Raw genomic sequence first — 13179 nt, 5'->3', positions numbered from 1 at the left:
AATGAAACATAAGACACCACACTGAGCCGGAATGCCCCCTTCCTCTTTCCTAATATCTAGTACACAGGAGAGTACAGTACAAGCACTGGAGCATCCTAAGGGATGGCCGGATTTCCACATAAAGATGAAAAGTAGATATCAAACAGTGCTCCAGAAAGACTACACTTCCCCAATTACACTCCTTATCTCTTCATGGAGTAGATGATGCCATGCCCAGGTCCACTCCACCCTTGTGCCACATGATGCCCATAGTGGCCTTATCGGATCACGCACTTGCATTCGTACCAAGCAACGAGATTCATGGAACTATGTGATAAAACATACCTGAAACCAACGACCCAGGTCGGCTTCCAGGACTTCTAATTCTCCAAAGTTCCAACACTTTCCTCAGCAACCAAGGGACAGCCAGGTAATAAGGCTAAACCCTGAAGTCTTCACACGAACTAAAAACTCTCGGAAAAGTCTCTACACAGCTCTGTACGTGGGTGTACGACCTGGTTCAGCAGTAGAAGCAGAGGGGTACAGTCCGGCAGTACTTCGGAGCAGCAAAAGATGACACCAGCAGAGAGGAGCTATGATGACAAGGGTCGGGCGCTGTACGGCCTGCTGAAAGCTAAGCGCTCCCATCCAAATAGGCCACCCAAATATTTTTCTGCATTTTCATTCCATTAAATATAATCAAAATGCTTCGTTTGCAGTTTTCTCTAATGTTTTATTTTTTAAATCTATTTGGGCGGCCACCTTCTTTTAATAGAAGATGGGCACGTGCATGTCCGCCTTCGTTGGAGCATATAAGTTCTCTCTCTCTCTCTCTTCATAGTTTAAGAGCTCTATCTCGCTCTATGCTCATGGGCACAACATATTATCTCTCTCTCTCTCTCTCTCTCTCTCTCTCTCTCTCTTTGCTCGTTCTTTGCATGCGCAGCATATTATATCTTTGTCTCTCGTGGGGCGATGGAGAGAGACTAAACGGAGGGGGTGGAGAGGGTGGAGCAATAAAGAGGCACATGTGGGAGAGGATGGGGGTGGTTGAGACAAGAGAGAGAGAAAGGGGCGATGACGGGGGAGAGGGGGGCCCGAGGGTTGCTTTGGGGAGGGGGGATGCGCTGTAGAGAGGAAGGCGGTGGTAAGCTGGAGATAGGGCACATTAGTGGCATTTTATAAATTAATGCCCATGAGATAAAATGTCAATATATACATGAGATAAAATAGCACCCAAAAACTTTTTTTGTTGCTTTAGTTAATTAAATGCTTAAATTTTATTTTAACGTAACACTTTTATTAAGGCTCGTGTTTGTGTGGGAAACAGGACACGTTGGTTGCATACGGTCTTCCACGTATAAGGTTGTGTTGCGCATTGCATGTTGCTCCATCTGCAATTGCTATGGCGGAGCCTTGCTTTCTGATTCAATGATGCCACTTTCCACATCGAAGGCTTTCTCTTTCTGATTCAATGTGTCGCTTTCCACGTTGAAGGCTGCATTATGCATTGCATGTGCTCCTCTCCGATTGCTATGGCGAAGTCTCGCTCTACGATTCAATGATGGTGCTCTTCCATGTCGATGAACGTTGCCTACATGCGGTCTTTCACGGGCTATCCGATTGTCCACTAAGTACCTATGATCGCTGCTTTACATGTGGGATAGCATCAACATCATTACTTCTAATATCTACATCTTCAGTTTCCTTCACTGGTGCATACCAGCTACTCATCTAATCAAACATAACATTTCTGCTTACTTGCATCTTACAAGTGGTAGGATTATAATATCTATAACCTTTCTGCTCTAAATCATAACCAATGAAGAGTATTTCTCTGCCTTTGGATCCAAACTTGGTTCTTGCTTCATTAGGAATACACACATATGCAATACATCCAAACACTTTTAAGTGAGATATATTTAGCCCTATACCTGTAAACTTTTATTTAGACAAATCATGAGCAGCCTACAGTGGGGGTCCTATTCATAATCTAAACAATAGCTGTCTACTTCAGTCCAAAAATAATATGGCATATTTTTTTCATACATCAAGACATGATCAACATTTGTAATGTGCTTACTTTCCTTTTTTGTGTAACACCATTCTGTTGTGTGCAGAGTGTACCTACATGTGAATTGTCTCTTGATTCCCTACTTTCTTAAGAAAACACTGAACTCATTAGAAAAATATTCTCCCCCACCATTCGATATTAGGCATTTGATCTATATACCTTTTCCTTCTTGACTAAGGCTTTAAATCCTTGAAAGTGGACAAACACCTCACTTTTGTCCTTCACGAAGGAAACCCACGTTTTTGTAGTGTGATCATCAATGAATGTCATATAGTACCTACAATCTAAAATTTTTATAGTCTTGGTCGGTCCCGATATATTAGAATGTACAACATCCAATGGCCTTGTACAATTATGTGATTTTCATGTGAGAAAGCATGTTTGGACTTCTTTTACCAAGTTGGCATGCTTTACATACTTTGTGCATAACATCAACCTTAAACTTCGACAAACCTGCAATAATATTTTGGGCTTTCATAGACTTTATCCGTTGTATATTCACGTTACCAATGCACTTGTACTATATGTCAATATCTACAATGACACCTATCCATACGTAAATATGGATACTTTCACCTGAGGCATGCTAATATCCAAAGTAAACATCATGCCATTTTTGTTACCCTTATAACCAAGCGACATTGATTTTTTAAGTCTTCCATGAAACACATTTGTAGACTCTGTTCAACCACCATCTGCCCAATAGAAACCAAGTTTTTGTGATATAAGGAACATGAAGTACATTTTCTCTAGGTACTTCATTTCGTTATGTTGCATAGACAATGGCACTTTACTAACATGCACAAAGGGGCTACAGTATCATCACACATGTTTCCACATACCCTTGTTTTTTCTTTTCTTTTTTTGCGTATCTCTAAACCACTCACCATAAATGGTCATGTGGTTAGAGGCATCAAAATCCATATACCAAATATCTCCCAATCTTGGCACATATCCTGTCATGGAACTGAGTATGTGCTACATCACAAACAGCTTCTCACTTATGTCATCACACCTTGTGTTGAGAGATATAATCGCGGTGTAGTGTGTATGTGGGAAAGCACCCTAGAGGTGCAAGATATTGTGGTGTATGTGTGTATGTGGGAAAGCACCCTAGAGGTGCAAGATATTGTGGTGAGATAGGAATGCCACATGTAATATTGCATGGTGTGTGAGAGTTGACCAAAAGGAGTGGAAAAGGAGTTGCCACATGGATGATGACATGTAAAGTGGGATAAGGCTAGAGAGCCTATATCATTGTATGGTTCATTGTGATATGCAATACAAGGGAATAGTGTTGAGTGTGCAATCTCCCTCTCTCTCTAGTCATGGAGTTTTTAGTGTGGTTTAATCCACCTTAATCTTATGCTTAATCTATGTCCTTCACCATGATCAATTCCATTTCTAGAATCTTAACATGGTATCAGAGCCAAATGGGCTCTTGGTCATGGTGATTATTATGTATATTAGTTTGGTTGTGTGTTTCTTTGATTAAGCATTATTTTCAGTTATTATGAGAAAAAAAATTATGCACACTCATATTATCATTTGGATTTGCATTTGTGATGAGGATTTGAGAGGAGATTTGCATTTGTGAGGATTTGAGAGGAGATTTGCAACAAGAAGGTTGCATAGAAGCTGCCCAAGAGAGTTGCAAAGGGAGTTTTGCAACATGGAGAGCTTGCTCATCATCAAGGAAGCTGAAAATGGAGATTTCAGCATTATGAAGGCTATGGAGTCTTCATCATCATCTCAAGAGAAGCTGCCAAGAGAAGATATGTTGCTGATTATGCCTTAAGAAGGTTGGTTTTGTGAAGTTATGCCTCAAAGTTTTGTGTTTGAGCATGGAAAAATGCTCAATGCAATGTATAAGGGTTGCTTAATGGGATGGAAGAATCCCAAGGTTCTTTGCTTCCAAACAAAGAGTGTAAGAGGTGCAATGCTTGTCTAAGAAGGGACAAGCGGTTATGGGCTTGGAAGAAGTCCATGGTTGAGCACATTGGAAAGAGTGATGCTCATGTTTTTGCTCGTAGAAGATGGGCAATGTTTGGTGGAAGCTTTTGGAGTTTTCACATTGGTTTGCACCTATAGTTTCAATTGAGAGACCATGTGAAGAAGCACCCTTGAAGTTTGTATGCAAGAAAAAGCATAGAGAGTGCAAGTTCATTTGGGAACTTGCAAGGCCATGTTGATGGCTATGGGAGAAACCTCAATGAGAGAGGTTTAGAAGAGGCAAAGAGATTGAAACAAGAAGGAGATGCATGTTAGAGCTCAAATTGGGGAGCTCTTGAAGGCCATTTGGATGGCTATGTGTGAAGCTCATGAAGAGGGTGTGTTGAGGTAAGGAAGAGTAATATCATGCAACAAAAAGAGGGTGCAACCAGGAACTTGATGTTGAAATCTTATACAAGGCTGTTTGAACCTCAAATTGGAGGTATGTGAGGGCAACGTATGCAGTAGAAGTAATGCTTCTAATGAGAAGCCAACAAGGGTACCAATTATAGAAGCTCATAAGGCAGCATAGATCGAGCAAGCATAGCTAAGTCCAAGGAGGGTACATAGCTTGAAGCTACGAAGGGCACAATGATGGTCATATTGATGACCAGCAGGTTAAAGAAAGAAAGCTTATGGGAGATGGATGCTCCAGCCATGGTGTTCACAAGGATAGAACAGACAGAAAAAAAAGCAAAAGCATGGAAGCTCAACAACTGAGGTGGAGCTCAAAGATGCTTCGGAGAAGCTGTAAGAAACAGCGCAAGAAAGCAGTAGCAGCAAACCTCCAGCAGGCACTATCGCTTAGCTGAGTAGTAAAAAAAAAAAGGTGACGACCTCTGGAGAAAATAGATGATAGCATAGAGAGGCTTGCATCAGCAGAGTAAAGCTCTGGATATTGCGATGCACAGAGCCACAAGCAGCTAGAAGGTAGCATAGATGAAGGGCTTGAAGCTCAGCAAGGCGGCAGAAGCAGTGCTGGTAGTCGGCCGCCATGGATGGTCGGCACCGCAGGCAGCTCACGAAGGTGAACACACGTGGGGTCCGCATCTGAAAAAAAACAAAAGCTAGCAAAGGCGAGGTTTGATAGACGAGAGCGCAATTAAGAGGAGAAGACTGGCAGCCTGGTAGGCGTTCAATACAAAAGCTGGTAGGCGTTCAATACAAAAGCTGGCAACCGTGTGTGCAGATGTCAGAGTGGCAGAGCTGGCAGCATGCGTTAATTTGAAGAACTATTATTTAAATAAAAAAAACTTAGCCATTATAAGGGCTTATTCACACACCTTCATTAGTTGAAACCTATGAAGAAGAATTGAAACATATTCACACACATTGAGGGTCCCTTGCCCAGTTGCGACCAAGGGATTTGTAATTTTATTTTTCACCCAAACATGATGATGGATAAATCATCCACGAGCATGCGTGCTCAAAACGAAAATTTTTGTAATCATCCATGGTATGAGGGTCGACCTGCCCGAGCTCACCTAGAAGCTCAAAATGGTTGTTGTGATGTGTGCATGAGCGATGCACGTGTGAGGTGCATGCGCATGGGTTGGTTTCCACCCGAACTTCTACGTTCAAATCGGACTCAGTGGTTCCGCTATGAGCGAGTCGGCTCAAAATGGACTAAGTGTCTAAGATGGTAGACACGTGCACACATGTTTGGATGATGGACACTCCAATGTATCATTGAGGGGGAGTGTTGAGAGATAGCGATAACGTTTGTGCAATGCTACATTGTATGGATGATGGATGATGGGTGAGTTGTGGAACACCTCGATTAAGAGGGGGTGTTGAGAGATATAATCGCGGTGTAGTGTGTATGTGGGAAAGCACCCTAGAGGTGCAAGATATTGTGGTGTATGTGTGTATGTGGGAAAGCACCCTAGAGGTGCAAGATATTGTGGTGAGATAGGAATGCCACATGTAATATTGCATGGTGTGTGAGAGTTGACCAAAAGGAGTGGAAAAGGAGTTGCCACATGGATGATGACATGTAAAGTGGGATAAGGCTAGAGAGCCTATATCATTGTATGGTTCATTGTGATATGCAATACAAGGGAATAGTGTTGAGTGTGCAATCTCCCTCTCTCTCTAGTCATGGAGTTTTTAGTGTGGTTTAATCCACCTTAATCTTATGCTTAATCTATGTCCTTCACCATGATCAATCCCATTTCTAGAATCTTAACACCTTGTTTACTTGATGATGCATACTTGTCTTACCATAACTTTTCACTTTTGATATCATTCTGCTTTTTGTAGTAGTTCTTTGTAGTAATAGTACTCCATGCTATTTGTGTTTTGATTTCTTTACCAACCACCTCGGCCTCTCTGGCTTCCCCTACCTCTAGAGTGGCCTGTTCCTTTTTTTTGTACATTAGGTTCTTTTTGTTGCCACCCATAATTTCTAATTACCTACATCTTGGCCTCTAAATGATGATCTACCTCTACCTCTACTTGTATCTGACTAGAAGGCCTGCTCATGTGAATTTTTGGAGAATGAACCTCCCCCAATATTCATCTAATCACATGAAGAGAGCAAACAGTTCATGAAAATCAAAAAAGTTCTCCCGAACTCCAATGGAGATCTGAAACTGATTGTATTCCTTAACAAGACCATTTAAGGTCACCTATATCATATCATCATCATCATCTACTAGGAATCTAATAGAAGCAAGGGCATATGAAGCCCTTTAACTTTCATCGAGTAATCATTTATACTGAGCTTCCCTCTCGTCAGATTATGAAGCTCCTACTTTAGCTGCAGCTTCAGAGCTTAAGTGTTTGTACTGTACACCTTCACCAGGGTGTCCCAAGCCTCCTTAGGCATTTGTGTATTCTGTATATACACAAATAGAGTCTATCACACTGACATACTCACAACCAATACATTACCTTTTTTTTCTCTCTTTCTTCATGCCATGCTTTATATGCCCGCACTAAACTCTGGTTCCTTTTGTCACTTGTGATGAACTCCCAATATCCTTTTCCCATAAGGAAATTGGTCCTTATGGTGTGGGATTTTCTTCAATAGTCTTGGATCCTTTTCATCACTTGTAATGACCTCCCAATATCCTTTTCCTTGGTCTTGCAAGCACATATACACTCACACAACGATGGAGAAGGCATACACAAAGATGGAAGGCCGAAATCTTTTTCTACTTGTTGTTGCTCTCAAAAGAGGTCTATGAAAGATAAGTGAAAACCAACAGAAGTACTAGAGTACTATGTACAAGCCGTCCTTTTAATGTGAACACACTAAGTAGGTGAGCTGGCAAGATAAGTATACCATAACTCTATTAGACTAGTAGGTGTAGTCCAGCTGTAGAATCATTGGTGAAAATCCGTCGTCTCTCACAAACATGCCAGTGGTGTAAAGGTGGAATGGTCACCTAGGGACGTCATGAGTATCAGCTCGTGTTGAGTTTGGCATCTCAATAATAATGATACAATTTCCGTGTGGACTCCTGTCTTTTAATAAGTGGATTTGTATATGAAAAGGTATTTATGAGGATGATGGTATTAATGATTATTCTTGTGATAATGCTATAGGGAAAGAACTTGTGGACCTCATTATGGAAGTACAGATAGACATGCATGCTTGTGAAGATTTTGACAAAGAAAAGGAGCAAGATAATGCATGTTATTATGATTTTGTGAGCACTCATTGTGCAAGTTGTAATGAACATGCATGCTTATGAAGAGTTTGACAAAGACAAAGAGCAAGATAATGCATGTTTTTATGATTTTGTGACCACTCATTATGTAAGTTGTAATGAAATATCAGATGATGCATTCTCCCATGAGAACATGTCTAACAACGATGATGAATGCTCTTGGGAATATGTATATTGAATGAATTTCACATAGATGTTATTGTAGATGTATTTATGGGTGTGATAACCTTTCAGGGCTGGTTTAATGAATGGAGGCTTAGAGATGAGCACAATGGCTACATGTTCTACCAATGTGCGAAAGCTTTCAAGTGTTTTGGAGATTATTACTTCAATACTTTTGAGGATTTTAGTGCAATGCTGGTGGAGGAGGAGATGCATTTTAAAGCTAGAGATAGTAGCAACACTGCATTCTCCACAAATGCAAAGAAAGGCAAGGGGAAGTAACCCCAATGCTTCTAAGAACAAGAAGAAATCACAAGTAAGGTTTTTATACTGCTTCAACAAGTCTGGCCATCTAACCTTTGGGGGAGTCCATCTTGGTAGCAATCAGGAATGATGCCAATGCTCAGCCATGTGTTCAGGTACCATCTCTTTAGTTTCTAAAAATGGTGCTACTAAGATGTTATTTGGATTTCCTTTATGTGCTAGACATCAAGAGAAAGGAATCTACTATCCTTGAAGGTTCTCTTTGATAAGGATGGTGTAGTCACATCATGGATGCCAATGACAATGCTATTGTGAGAGGAATCCAATGCAAAATCTTCTTGTATAAGATGTCAACTTTTACAACCCGAGTCGATGTTGGGACAAGAAAGCTACGGCATGCGAGATTTGTTCACTTGAGCTTTGTAGTCTTAAAATAGGTGCAAAGGACTATGAGTAACATCATTTTCAAAGACATCAAATGTGCATGAAGCTAGTATGATGGGCGCTTAAGTAGCATTGTTATACATTTCTATGAGAAATCGTGAATTGTGCAAAGGCTCCTCTAGAGCTTATACATACAAATCTTTGTGCTAAAATTCCAACCACTACATTGGGTTGTTGTTCCTAACTGATCGATGATTTTAGTAGAAAGTTATGGGTGTATATTCTTCAAGATAAGGCTAAAGCTTTTGGAAACTTCAAAATATGGCATAGCTTGGTAGAGAATGAGACACAAAAGAGACTGAAGAAGTTTTGAACATATTAAGGAGGAGAATTCACATCAAATGAATTCAATGTCTATGGTATGGATGATAATTCACATCAAGTGAATCCAATTTCTACGATAGGAAGCACGGGATTAAGAGAGATTTTTGCATCGAGGCAATTAACATTGGAATAAATTTCCTTAATAGGAGTTATAGAAAGGTAGTGATGAAGGGCATGACACCTTAAGAAGCTTATTTTGGTAAGAAACATTCAATTGCATTTTAAGATATTTGGATGTGACTATTTTGTGTATGTTCTAGACTCTTCGAAAACCAAGTGGGATTTCAAGAGCAAGAAGTTTATCTTCTTGGGGTACAATATAGAGTCAAAGGGTTACCGACTATATTACCTAGAGGTGAAGAAGATAACTTTTAGCCATGATGTGGTGTTTGAATAGTAGCCTCATCAAATGGAGGAGAAGGATTTATCTACACTATTCTTAAACAAAGAAGAAGCATAAAGAAATAACCACCAATGACAATACCAACTCCATAAGAGGTGGAGTTGGTATTATCATTGGAGGTGGATTCATTAGATGATGATAAAAGAGAAGCTTGTAGCACCATAGAAGCAGACATATCCTAAATGGGTGAAGCAGCTCTTCAATGGGACAGCTCCATCAACAATCACAGAAGAGCCAATAGCTATTCTCAGATCTAAGAGAATATAGGAATAGAAGAGGACCTCTGCTCACAATGTCAATATGGCCTTAATGGCCGAGATAATGAAAGTACAAGAGAGACAACAAGCTCGGAGGAAGCATTACCAGATCCAAACTAGAGGGAGGCCATGCAGTCAGAGTGCAATCAAAGTATGAATCAATTATGAGAAACCACACTTGAGATCTTGTAGATTGACATCCTGTAAAAGCAGAAAGAAATCGGCCTGAAGGCCAAGTGCAAGTTTGATGGTACATTGGATAAGTACAAGGCAAGGCTCATGGGCAAAGGGCTTTGCACAAGTTAAAGGGTTCAACTTTTAAGAGACATTCTCCCCCATAGCTTGATTGACCACTATTCGTTTAGTAGTAGCCTTGACTTTTCATGAGAAGTAGTTGGTATTGCAAATGGATGTAAAGTTAACATTTCTAAACGGCCATCTCAAGGAGGAGGTTTATATGGCATTTCCACCCAGGTTTGAGATACTTAATTCAAAAAACAAAGTGTCTAGACTCTAAAAGGCATTGTCTGGGGGGCTGAAACATATCCCTAAGGCATGGTACTAGTGAGGATAAAAGCTTGCTTTGTAATTATTAGTCTTTATAAAAGCCTATCAAATACAAATTTGTATATTTTATTTGATTAAATCATTATCCTATACGTGGATGACCTCATTATGATGGGAAACTAGGAAGAGAAGATCCTAGAGACACGAGATGCAAATTTGTATATTTTCTTTGATTAGATCATTATGTCTTTGTAAAAGCCTATTAGATACAAATTTGAATATTTTTTTAAATTAGATCATTATCCTATATAGGACAACTTATATATGGACAACCTCGTCATGAAGATAAGATCCTGGAGACACACGAGATGTTGAGTTTAGAGTTTGAAATGATAGACCTTAGGCTTATGCATTTTTGTCAGAATTGAGGTCAGATGGAATCTTCATTTCTTAGCAAAACTATGTATGAGAAATTTTGAAGGCATTTGGCATGGCTACGTGTAAGTCAATGGTGGTTACACCCATGAAGGTTGATATAAAGCTTTCTATGGAAGATGCTTCTCCACTTGTGGATATGAAGGAGTATAGAAAGTTGGTGGAGTGTTTGATCTTTCTTTGTTATACATGACCTCACATTAGCTTTGTAATTAGTAAGTTATTAAATTAGCCTTGAGAGAACTATTAGAAGGTAGGGATATGGGTGTTAAAGTAATCAAAGGTACCAGTGGGTATGGCATCACTTAGACATCAGTCGGGTACCTCCTTTACTTGATTTTGTGATTCAAATTGGACAGGAGATTATGATAGCAAAAAATCTATTTTTGGTTTACTGTTTTCTTATTAGGTCTTGAATTACATCTTGGATCAGCAAGAATCAACCTACACTAAAACTCTCTTCTATAGACATTGAGTAGTATAAGGCAGCATGCTTTGCTTTATGTGAAGCAATCTAGTTGAGAAGGATTTTAGGAGACATGGGTGTTGCTCAAAAGGGGTGCGATAACATTATTGTGCAACAATCAGAGTTGCACGATGACTGCCAAGAACCTGGTGTTTCATGCTCGCACACGATGCACATTGAGATATAGTATTATTATGTGCATGAGCTTATCATCAATTAAGAGGTGGAGCTTCTATATTACCCAATAATAGATAATTATACAAATATTTTTACAAAAGATCTTGGGAGAGATTTGCTATAAAGCACCACATCTTCATCGATATATAGTATGACTGAAGAGGTAGTTAACCTACACGTGGACATTGAGAGGGGGGTTGTGTTGGAAAAGAATTTTCTCAATTCTCCTCCTCCACCCTCATGTTGTTACTATGGGTGTGACGGATGTGCTCTATTTTGTAAGGCCCCATATATAAGGAGTAGCCATTGTGGTGAGAACTCGAGCACTTGCGCACTTGAAAGTTCCCAGTTTAGATGCTTGTGCGGGCTATGTGACCGCACAAAACTGACTGCTAGACACACTGTTCTTGGTTGGAAATTCAACTAATCAGGCCTTCTACTCAAATACAAGTAGAGGTAGAGGTATATCATCATCTAAAGGCCAAGGTGGAGGCCATTTTAGAAACAAAAATCATGGACGACAACAACAACAACAACAACAAGAATAAAATATACAAATGGGTGGAAGAGGTGACTCTAGAGGCAAGGGGAGCTAGAGGGGCTGAGGTGTTTAGCAAAGAAATGAAAATGCAAGTAAAATAGAGTACACTATTTCTATGCCAAACTAGGGCACATAGCAAAGGACTGCTATAAAAAGCAGAATGATTTAAAAAGTGAAAAGTTGCAATAAAAGACGACTATGCATCATCAAGTAAACAAGGTGTGACATAAGTAAGCAACTATTTGTGATGTGGCATATGCTCAGTTCCACGAGATATCCACTTTGCAAAAGAATCATGAGTAGCTATCGCGAGGGAGTGCTAGGAAAGCTAAGTAGAGTATGCAAGATGGTACAGAGAGTAAGAGAATGCAATACAAGAATGAGTCCTAGTTATTGATACTTATACTTACACACTAAACTTACAATATGGGAATGAGTCCTAGTTATTGATACTTATACTTACACACTAAACTTACAATATGGGAATGAGCCCTAGTTTACTAATATTTATATTTACACTAAACATATTTATATTTTCAAGTGAGACACATCTAGTTTCATGCATGTAATACCATGAATATCTACAGTGGGGGGGGGGGGGGTCCTACTCATAATGTAAACAACAGTTGTGCTATTTCTTCTTCCCAAAAATAATATAGTATATTCTTTTTAGACATCAAGGAATATGCCACTTCTACAATGTGCCTATTTTTCCTTTCTGCCACACCATTATGTTGTTGCAGAGTGTACCTGTATTATGTGAACTGTCTCTTAATTCCCTACTTTCTCAATAAACCACTGAACTCATTGGAGAAATACTCTCCCCCATCTGATCTCAGGCATTTTATTTGCATGCATTTTTCCTTCATAGCCAAGGCTTTAAATATTTGAAAGTGAGCATACACCTCACTTTTCTCCTCATGAAATAGTGTGATCATTAATGAACGTAACATAATACCGGCAACCTATAATTGTTGCAGTCTTGGTCTGTCCCCATACAACCAATGGCCTTGCACTTACATGATTTTCATGTGGGAAAGCATGTTTAGTTTGTTTACCGATCTCGTATGCTTTAACTACTTTATGCATACCATTAACCTTAAACTTTGATAAACCTGCAACAATATTTTAGGCCTACATAGACTTTAGCTTTGTTGCATTGGACTAATGTGCTTATGCCATATGTCAATATTTGTATATTGACACATGTCCCATAACATGGGTGGGCATGTTCACATCCAAAGTAAACATCTTGTGTTAACCCATGGCGGACATTGCGACATACTATATTTTACGTCATTAATTTAAATATTCTGAGTCATGGGCCGGGCTTGTCGGCACCATATGTTAAGGATGAAGGGATTGGGTGATCGCCGATGAGAGGCGCACCTTGGATATCAGTAGGATAAGGGTTAGGGTCGGCCGGCCATGTATGGGCGCCCAAGTGTGAACGGCCAAGTCACCTATATGAGTCAAA

At 39.8% G+C, this 13179-nt stretch overlaps 1 protein-coding gene across 5 annotated transcripts in view; it reads right to left on the bottom strand.

Moving 5' to 3' along the window:
- Window positions 1–665, bottom strand: part of LOC147641240 (uncharacterized) — a 59404-nt gene extending 58739 nt beyond the window's left edge. For 3 of the 5 annotated variants that reach the window (XM_086819463.1, XM_086819473.1, XM_086819454.1), the window contains exon 1: window positions 325–663. The gene's annotated coding sequence lies outside the window, so the exon portion shown is untranslated. Of the gene's footprint in view, window positions 1–324 lie in introns of all 5 variants that reach the window. The other 2 variants (XM_086819481.1, XM_086819445.1) reach the window with 2 other exon arrangements.
- Between the last annotated feature and the right edge of the window lie 12514 nt (window positions 666–13179).

The sequence above is a fragment of the Cibotium barometz genome, chromosome 2 (assembly GCF_041138505.1).
Source record: "Cibotium barometz isolate CiBa-2024 chromosome 2, ASM4113850v1, whole genome shotgun sequence".
Lineage (NCBI taxonomy): Eukaryota > Viridiplantae > Streptophyta > Polypodiopsida > Cyatheales > Cibotiaceae > Cibotium > Cibotium barometz.
The sequence above is the reverse complement of the archived record's forward strand: the minus strand, read 5'-3'. Positions and strand labels throughout refer to the sequence as shown.